Here is a 10,566-nt window from a genome sequence, read left to right as displayed (position 1 = left end):
AAACAAACAAAAAAGATATACTGCGCATGACCACCAGCGTGCCTCCATGGTCATCCACAATACAGCTTAGTGAGGTACGCAGGGTCACCAGCCGAGCTCACAGCCAGAATCTGCTGCAGGCCTCCTGCATGAGGAATTCGCCATGTTGGTGTGAGCCCGGCCTTATATGTAACACATGAGCTCCAGCCAATCAAAATAAAAATATATATTATTTTAAATCCCAGGTTCTTTCATACCTCACCAAGTGTCATAGTGAAGACTCCTTGGCACCCGCAGGTCAGTGGCTGAGACAATTTGTACTTGAGTGATGGACAGTTTGATTCTTTTAAATTCTCATTTCTCCCATGCACATAAGTATAAAGCATGCCAGTAATAGACCATCAAATATGTTTTATTATGGTAAATAACTGTACTGCTGGCCATAAAAGCTGAAGGACAGAACCATATTCCATTTCTCTGTTTTTAGGTCTTCAATCCTTTTGAAGGCATGTTGATGTTAATCACATTTGTAGCAGTGCTGGTGTAGATTACATATTTACATTACACCTAAGGCAGATTACACGTATGTGATCTTAATGTGACAGGTCTTGGAGTATTCTTGCATGTTAGATTGTCTTTTGGTCAAGCTGTTATAGAACCCCCACATCAACTGTCATCCTCATGATGAAAGTAATTCTAATTGTCCAAGCCATATCAGCATCTTGCTGGTCTCACCGTCTCCATCTGTAGTAGAAAGATACAGAAAGTTATAAAGTGAACGTTGTGGACTGCATGATGTGAGGGGATCAGGTGGTTGGGTTCTATCCAGGGATAAATGATACACTATTGACTTTTCTTTTACGCAGCCGGTGTTATTTTTGTGTAAAGAAACCTATAATACACTCATTATCAAAAAAAGAAATCAAGCACCTAGGAGTTGTCAGAATCAAATGAAACGTTGATATTACCCTACTTGAAAATTCCTTTCGGAAGCCACCATGAGAGGGAACACATGTGGCTGCAGGATGTCCTGAACATATCGCTGAGCTGTCATTGTCCATCGTACCTCTACTAGAGCTGGCTGACTGTCATATGTGGCCCCCCAGAACATCACAGCAGCAGTGGGGCAGTGTGCAGATCCACAGCAAAGGCAGGACTGAGGCATTCATCCCTAGGTCTTCAGACACAAACATGGCTGTCATCAGTGGCCAAACTAAACATGGATTTATTGCTGAAGACAACCTGATTCCACTCCATAGCAGTCCAGTTTAGTTGATCACGGCACCACTTCAAATGAAAGTTACGGTGGATGGGTGTCAAAGGCAGTACATGTAATGGGCAGAGATTAAATGTCCTTCAGCTAAGCACCTGGAAATGGTTCGGACAGACACCAGGGTCTGTAATGATGATGCCACCTGTCTCTGGATGGCGGACAGCGAAACAGTTGGAGCTGGTCACGCTTGTTGGGCAGAGATTAAATGTCCTTCAGCTAAGCACCTGGAAATGGTTCGGACAGACACCAGGGTCTGTAATGATGATGCCACCTGTCTCTGGATGGCGGACAGTGAAACAGTTGGAGCTGGTCGCGCTTGTTGGACAATCAGACGATCAATCTACTAGTGGTCAACAAGAGGTCCACTACACAAGTAGCTTCTGAGAGCCTTTTTAAGGGCCAATGGGGGAACCACTCTTAGAGCCTGAGGTGGCAAGACAGTTCATCTAATCATGCCACAACTCTAATCATTTCCATATCTGCCTGAGATGTAACTGCATGCCGAGTTTTGCAGAAAAATGACAACTCCTTCTAGGTGCTTTGATTTTTTTTTTTGACAATGAGTGTAGTCCAGGGTCGTTGAGATCATTAGACAGCAGACAGCAAATTTAAGGAAGGGGAGTCCAGATGGGGAAGATTTGCTGAGAAATTTTCATGCAGACACTCCGCACATAAACTCCATGACATTTACAGCAGCAGCAAAGTAAATGAGATTTTGAAAATCTCATCCACACGCTGTGGAAATAATCCTCTGGGAAATTGACGTATCAATTTTAGTGCCACTTCCACAGCGAAATTTACCTCTTCTCAATGAGGGGTAATACGTCATAAAACCAGCTTCAAAAAGGCTTTCCGCTGGGGACATTCCACTGCAAATCAGCCCCCATGTAGACCAAGACAGATGACAGACAAAAGTATTATTGAATCCACTGCTGTAACATTTTTTCCTCTGCCTTATGACTATCATCCTAAGGCCTCCCTCACACAGGGCTTTTTATACAGCGTTTAGCGCTGCCTTTTCAGCCCAGCGCTAAACGCTGTACAACACTCCCATTCATTTCAATGGGGCCGCTCACACCGGGCTGAAAACGCAGCGTCATGCAACGCTGCGCTTTGACAGCGATGCATGTTCTATTTTTGGGCGTTTTCAGCCCTGCGTCGCCCATTAAAATGAATGGGCAGCGGTTTTAGCACTGCTGAAAACGCGGCAACACTTGGTGCCGCGTTTTTGGCAGCGTTAACCGCTCGCTGATTTTCGGGGTGAGGGCTTGCAATAGAAGCCCTATCCCAAAAATCAGTCCCAGCTAGGCTAGGTAGAAAAAAAGATAGTAATGCTCACCTAGGCGCTGCAGTCCGGGTCGCGGCTGCTGGTCCCTGCCGCTGATCTGGGCTTCTCTATCTATCTATCTATCTATCTATCTATCTATCTATCTATCTATCTATCTATCTATCTATCTATCTCATATCTATCTATCTATCTATCTATCTATCTATCTATCTCATATCTATCTATCTATCTATCTATCTATCTATCTCATATCTATCTATCTATCTATCTATCTCATATCTATCTATCTATCTCATATCTATCTATCTATCTATCTATCTATCTATCTATCTATCTATCTATCTATCTATCTATCTATCTATCTATCTATCTATCTATCTATCTCATATCTATCTATCTATCTATCTATCTCATATCTATCTATCTCATATCTATCTATCTCATATCTATCTATCTCATATCTATCTATCTATCTATCTATCTATCTATCTATCTATCTATCTATCTATCTATCTATCTATCTATCTATCTATCTATCTATCTATCTATCCCGGGTATAAGTTATACATCTCCCTGGATTTACTGTATTTATTTGCACCCTTTACACACAATCAAAAAACGCATGAAAACCGCATGCGGTTATTAATAGTGTCTGCAGCTTTAGGGTGACCGCCCACTAGTTTTTTTCACGGCGAAATTCGCAGCCTTTTTTTTTTTTTGTAGGGGTCTATGAGACTTGTTATGTTAAAATAGCGATCGCGCAAAATCGCAATTTACCGTGAAATCGCAATTTTGCGCGATCGTGATTTTAACATTACAAGTCCCATAGACCCCTGCAGGGAAAAAAAACGCTGCGAATTTCGCTGTGAAAAAAAACTGTAGTGGGCAGTCACCCTAATACCGTACGCGGTCTTTAAATACTGCATGCAGGTTTTTTATGTGTCTTAATTGTGGTTCTAATGTGCAACAAATACATGACCCGCCTGAGGCCGTTCTCGCACGTGTTCAGAAAATGCAGCTTGTAATCGTGGCATTTTTACCGGAATTTCAAGCAGCGTTTTCGAACACAGGTTACAGCGTCTGACAGCGCTTTTTAATGCACCCCATCATTGTGATGGGTGATAACGTGTGTTAAAAAGCATGAAAACCCAAAAATAGAACAGACAGTTCGTGAAAATCACAGCGTTAGAAACACTGTGTTCGAGCGCAAATTTGAGTAACCTCATTAAAATCTATGGGAGTGTTGTACCGCGGTTAGTACGGTGCTCAGGGCGCTGTGCTAATAGCGGTAAAAAGAGGTGTGTGTGAGAGTGGCCTGCAGGGCTACAAACAAATTTTCATGTTCAGGAAATGCGTCAGCTTTGGAAAGATTACGCCAAGGGGGCAGATCATGTATGCAGCGCGATATGGGTATGGGTACGGGAAAGTGTGGGGTGGAGGCCCAAGGGGGGGCCCGAGCTGAACTTTTGCACCCGGACCCCTGAGCCTTTAGGTACGCCCCTGGGTCTATCGGGTGCCATTAGGGTTTGACGTGTGCATCTGGCATTTCTACATTTACCATTGCTCAACTCCTAGCTGGAAAACGAAGCCCCAAAGCGCTGGTGTGAACTCCGCTTTAGGGGAACCTTTCACACAAGTAGAAGATTTTTGCAATACTCATCTAAAGACGCAGAAAATTCTGCATTCCCCACGTACATGTATGGGTTATAAAGCGGAAATCTGTAGCAGCAGATTTGGCTGCAGCCTAAATGGACAGAAAAATTAAAAATGTTCCAAGATCCAGAAAAGTTACGCTGTGCTAGGTACATAGCAAGGGCTTGGAGGGCCTTGGAGTTCACAAGGGGCCATGGAGTTAAAGTTCTGCCCCTGTCACATGTCTTGTGACTCACCACTCTGCCTGTAACTGGTAATTATAAAGATAAGCCTTGATAATGTTCCACAATGTTTACAACTAGATGATAATGGTGTTTGGTACGAGATGGGGGAGGCATTTCTTTTTATAACATTACATTAATATCACCTATGCTCTAGCTGAGTTGTGTGCACTTTGCTGAACCCCTTTGACAAAAGGGGATTTTTGTGCTCCAACACTGATGGCGTATTTCTGTGTTGTCAGTGGCAGTCTGATCCCTGTCACCACCATGAACAGAAAAACAATGACTCTTTCAGTGCAGTATCTGACACAGTGCCACTCTCTGCCATGTGGCTATGTCCGGTACCGCAGCTCAGCCGTATTGTTGCAGTATCTGACACGTGCAAGAATGATGCTGTGATGGTTACTGAAGGGTTTCGGTGGCCCTGCTACTGAACTAGGCCCCCATTTTTTTTCCTGATCAGGGTAAGAGTGTCGGCCTGACCCCACCGACCACACATGAAGCACTGTAACCCCATCACATTAAAGAGCGTATGCCACCAGTGGCGTGGTTTGTATGAAGCTGGCCCTGAAACTGAGCCTGCTCCATATACCGTGGGTGCCAGCTGCCTTTGACGGCTGACACCTGCCCACAATCGCTGCGATCGGAGATAACTCAGACCTTATCTATTAACCATTTAGATGCCACTGTTAAATCTAAACAACCCAACAAAGGAAGTGAGCCCTCTCTGGCTCTCAAATGGCTACCCGTGCAATGAGATCATACGGTGGTGTTCTGATGTCATGACAGACCAGGCCCCCAGCATTGCCATGCATTTTTGTCTATTAACCCCTTAGTGACGAAGCCTGTTTGCGCCTTAGTGACGGAGCCAAATTCTGGAAATCTGACATGTGTCACTGAACATATCATAATTCTGTAAAGGTTTTGCATATCCAAGTAATTCTGACATTGTTTTTTCACTACATTTTGTACTTCATTTAGGTGGTAAAAATAGACCATTAGAACTTGTGTATATTTATTTAAAGTGCCAATATTGGGAACATTTTGAAAAAATTGTAATTTTTTCACATTTTCAACTGTAATATCTCAAATATGTGCAAACATACATTTTTCCATCTGTGTACTTTATTCTGGACGCACGTCTGAAAAACTTTTCTTTCTTTTTTTTAAACTATTTAGAAGACGTACAAATTTAACATTACTTTTCAGCATTTTAAGGAACACTTTGCTTTCCTACACCAAGCCAAGATTGTAAAGGCTCATAGGTGTCAGAATGATAAATACCCCCACAAATGACCCCATTTTAAAAACTACACCCCTTAATATATTTACTGAGTGGTGTCCTGAGTATTGACCCCACAGTTTTTTTCAGGAATTAAAGGGGTTCTGTCATTAAAAACAAAAAAATATATATTTACCTATTGCTTCCCAGAAAACCTTACCTCTCCTCTTCTCCTCCCAAATCTTCTCCTGAATCCTCTTGACACTTGGGTCACGTGACCTGCAGCTGCCTGATTTAGCTGGATCCGGTGATGTAACGTACATTGCGCTACATTCTGCTTCCTGCAGGTCAATGTACGCATACGTCACTAGTGACCTAGCGTTCATTGCCCAGGCAGGAAATGCGGAATGCACGGCTGGTGTCCCTTACGCCACGGGTAGTAGTGGGTGTACACCACTGTTAGGCTGCTTGACAGCCAGGTGACGCCCCCACTTCCTCATTGGCTGGGCACCAGGCACATTGATAGGGGGTTACCGAAAGGCACAGGGGAGAAGGCACAGCAGAGGAGCTTCAGAGCGGGAGTCCAATGGCCTAACGGCGCCGGAGCATCAAGGGACAAGGCAGAGCAGTGGCCCAGCAGCAGAGGCTCCTGCAACACAGGGGAGCTTCAGAGCGGGGGTCCTTCAGCGCCAGAGCATCAGGGGAGAAGGCAGAGCAGTGGCGCAACAGAGGAGGCTCACATGGGGACCTTCACAGCGGGGGAACGATACAGCCGGAGGAGTGGGCCAACAGCGGAGGCTACAGCGCCGTAGGGGAGCGTGACAACAGGGGACGGAGAGCGAGGATCAGCAGGGCAGATTGGCCAGCATTGCATGTGATCTGCGGCATCGGCAGCAGGGGCCGTGGCGGCAGCGCTCGTGGGGTGTGGTTTACACACGGACGCCTAACACGAAGTGTTGGCGTTACCTGGCTGTCAAACAGCCTAGCACTGGTGTACACCCACCACTTCCGTTGGTGTCAAGGTACACAAGTACCGGCAGTCTGTACGAGTGCGCACAGGCGAGACCACGGTGCGAGCACACCCGCGAGAGAAAGAGAGCTACGTACGTGCATGGGCTACACCGGGATCTGGCGCTTGCCCACTCGCCACCAATAGAAATGTATTCCTGACATTTTTGTCAGGCAGAATACATTTCTATTAGCTATTGGAAAAACAAGCTTGTCCTGCCACCTGTGTTTTTTGTTTTTATTGCCGTCCATCCACCCCTTTGCAAAAAAAATCTTACGGCCTTTTAAATGTATACGTGTATGTATATATATATATATGTGTGTGTGTGTATGTATATATATGTATATGTGTGTGTGTGTGTGTGTATATATATATATATCAGTGGTGGCGAACCTATGGCACGCGTGCCAGAGGCGGCACGCAGAGCTCTCCCTGCTGGCACGCGCCCCATCGTCCGCTCACCACTTGTGAATACCAGCAGGGGCCGCGGCTCCCCTGCCGGCATTCACAAACAGTACTGCTAGCCGCGCTGATCCCGACACACACTAACTTCATTGTGCAGCAGGAATCCCTCTCCCCCCTGCCCCGACGTCTCCTACTACTTGGTTCCGCCGGGAGGGGGGAGGCGTCCAGCAGTGTGTGTGTCAGAGTGTGTGCCGGGAGCATATTAACACTTTCTTCCCCACTTCTGCAGCAATCAGCAATTCCCAGCAACCTGATTGGTTGTTTGGGTTGGCTGATTCACCAAACAACCAATTAGGTTGCTGGGAATTACCTATTGAGGCAGAAGTGGGTAAGAAAAAGTTAATATGCATGCCGGGACCATGCTGACCAGAAGAGGAGCATCAGCTTCCAGTAGAAGGGGGAGAAGGAGGGGGTAAGTATGTGGGTCTTGGGAGGGGCACTGTGGGGTGTCACTACTGTACTGAGGGGCCACTGTGGGGTGTCACTACTGCACTGGGGGGCCGCTGGGGGGTATCACTATTGCACTGGGGGCCGTTGGGGGGGTGTCACTATTGCACTGGGGGGGTGTCACTATTGCACTGGGGGGGCCGCTGGGGGGTGTTACTACTGCACTGGGGGGCGTCGCTACTGCACTGGGGGGCCGCTGGGGGGTGTCGCTACTCCGCTGGGGGGTGTCACTACTGCACAGGGGGGCCACTTGGGGGGTGTCATTGTTGCACTGGGGGGTGTCACTGTTGCGCTGGGGGGTGTCACTACTGCACTGGGGGGCCACTGGGGGTGTCCCTAATGCACTGGGGGCTGCTGGGGGGTGTCCCTAATCCACTGGGGGCCGCTGGGGGGGGGTCACTATTATCGCTGGGGCTGCTGGGGGGGTGTCACTATTACTGTTGTGGGGTGGGGGTCACTATTACCGCTGGGGCTGCTGGGGGTGGGTCACTATTATCGCTGGGGTATGTTTACATGTGGCGGAAATGGGCAGGGCTGCTTCAAAATAGACAGCATGCAGATTCTGACAGCTTTTTTGATGCGGAAATGCTGCAGAATTTTCCACAGAAATTTCCGCTGAGGACGTTCTGCAGTATTTCCGCATCCAAAAAGCAGTCAAAATCTGCATGCTGTCTATTTTGAAGCGGCCTTGTCCTTTTTAGAACGACGGGGGTAAAATCATACGTTGTGATAAGCCCCGCCCCCGACGTGTTGGCACTTTGCGATAAATAGGTGGGTTTTAGGTTGCGGTTTGGGCACTCGGTCTCTAAAAGGTTCGCCATCACTGCTATAGAACACCATCAACGCATTTCTACAGCTAGCATCGGTGTAGCTGCGTCATCAGGATGGTATAAATCAATATAGATGTGACCAGCCTGACCATCTGTGAATGAATGAGCATAGATGGTCTGTAGCCTCACTCCCAGGCTTTAAATAGCTCAAACCACGCCTCCCCTGTCAGGGGGCTCGTCGCTGTTGCTCCAATGAGCTCACTCTGTCCAATGCAATCACATGGATAGCTGTGTACAGAGTGCAGGACTTCATTAACCCCTGATGGGATGATGTTTGTTGTTGATCTGTATATATGTTAGGACTAGAGATGAGCGAACCTACTCGGCCACGCCCCTTTTTTGCCCGAGCACCGCGATTTTCGAGTACTTCCGTACTCGGGCGAAAAGATTCGGGCGGCGCCGTGGGTGAGTGGGGGGTTGCAGCGGGGAGTGGGGGGGGAGAGAGAGAGGGCTCCCCTCTGTTCCCCGCTGCTACCCCCCGCGTCGCCACGCCTCCCCCCGGCGCCCCCCAAATCTTTTCACCCTAGTACTGAAGTACTCGAAAATCCCGGTGCTCGATCGAGTAATTACTCGAAACGAGTATATTCGCTCATCTCTAGTTAGGACACTTCAATCAGAACAAGCACTTGTATTAGGTAGTGTATCTTTTCATTGCACTGTCGATGTTTTTATTCAAAATGCATTTTAGACAACGATCTAAAATGTAATCACGGATATGGAGGATACTGGAATAACCCAGGCATTACTCCATTGATTCTCATATTATATTTAAATAGGAGTACTGAATGTAGTAGATGTTTGTTGTTTATTAGAGATGAGCGAACACCAAAATGTTCGGGTGTTCGTTATTCGGAACGAACTTCCCGCGATGCTCGAGGGTTCGTTTCGAACAACGAACCCCATTGAAGTCAATGGGCGACCAGAACATTTTTGTATTTCGCCGATGCTCGCTAAGGTTTTCATGTGTGAAAATCTGGGCAATTCAAGAAAGTGATGGGAATGACACAGTGACGGATAGGGCAGGCGAGGGGCTACATGGTGGGCTGCATCTCAAGTTCACAGGTCCCACTATTAAGCCACAATAGCGGCAAGAGTGCCCCCCCCCCCCCCCCCACTGTCAGCATAAAGATCGTCCTCCTCTGGCACAGCTGTAACAGCTGTAGCAGAGAAGAACGATGTTTGCCCATTGAATTCAATGGAACCGGCAATACAGCCGACTCCACTGAATGCAATGGCTTGAAATCCCCGCCTCCAGAAACACAGCCAATCACAGCCATTCAATGACATCATTGTCATTGGCTGTGATTGGCTGAAGGCACGTGTCTTTCTGGAGGCAGGGATTTAAAGTCTTTCGTGGAGAAAGCTTGTCTGCCGTGGACCAGGAGGGAGTGACAGCCTGCAGGAGCGCCGCAGATCATCTAAAAACGTAAGTAATGCTTTTTATTCTTTGCTCCACTGTATTACCGGCGTATAAGGTGACAGTTGGGGGGTCGTCTTATACGCCCCGTCGCCTTATACGCCGGTATATATTTTTAGTGTAACACATTTCTGGATGAATTGCAGGAAAGGGGTTATATAGTTAACCCCTTTCCGACCATTCATCCTGCGATCGCCGGCAGCCCATTGCATTCAGTGGAGTCGGCTGTATTGCCGGTTCCATTGAATTCAATGGGCAAACATCGTTCTTCTCTGCTACAGCTGTTACAGCTGTGCCAGAGAAGAAGGATTTGTCTTCTATATGTTCTCAATGGGGTCAGCGCTGCTGCCGCTGGCCCCATTGAGCGCATATAGAATGCATCCATAGCGAACCGCGGGAGGGGCCGACTTTTATGTTCGGGTGACACCTTATCTCCCCAGCCACTCACAGCAGGGGGGTGGTATAGGGCTTAAACGTTGCAGGGGGAAGTTGTAATGCCTTCCCTGTCTTTATATTGGCCAAAAAAAAGCGCTAACGTCTCAGGGAAGAAAGTTTAAGTAACCCGGACACCGCATGGTGTTCGTTACGGATAACGAACATCCCGAACACCCTAATATTCGCACGAATATCAAGCTCGGACGAACGCGTTCGCTCATCTCTATTGTTTATATAAAACTCCCAATTATTATATACGATGCATTATGTGACACCATGCATAATGTTCAAAGGATATACACTACCGTTCAAAAGTTTGGGGTCACC

The sequence above is a fragment of the Eleutherodactylus coqui genome, chromosome 1 (assembly GCF_035609145.1).
Source record: "Eleutherodactylus coqui strain aEleCoq1 chromosome 1, aEleCoq1.hap1, whole genome shotgun sequence".
In the NCBI taxonomy this organism is placed as follows: domain Eukaryota; kingdom Metazoa; phylum Chordata; class Amphibia; order Anura; family Eleutherodactylidae; genus Eleutherodactylus; species Eleutherodactylus coqui.
The sequence above is the reverse complement of the archived record's forward strand: the minus strand, read 5'-3'. Positions refer to the sequence as shown.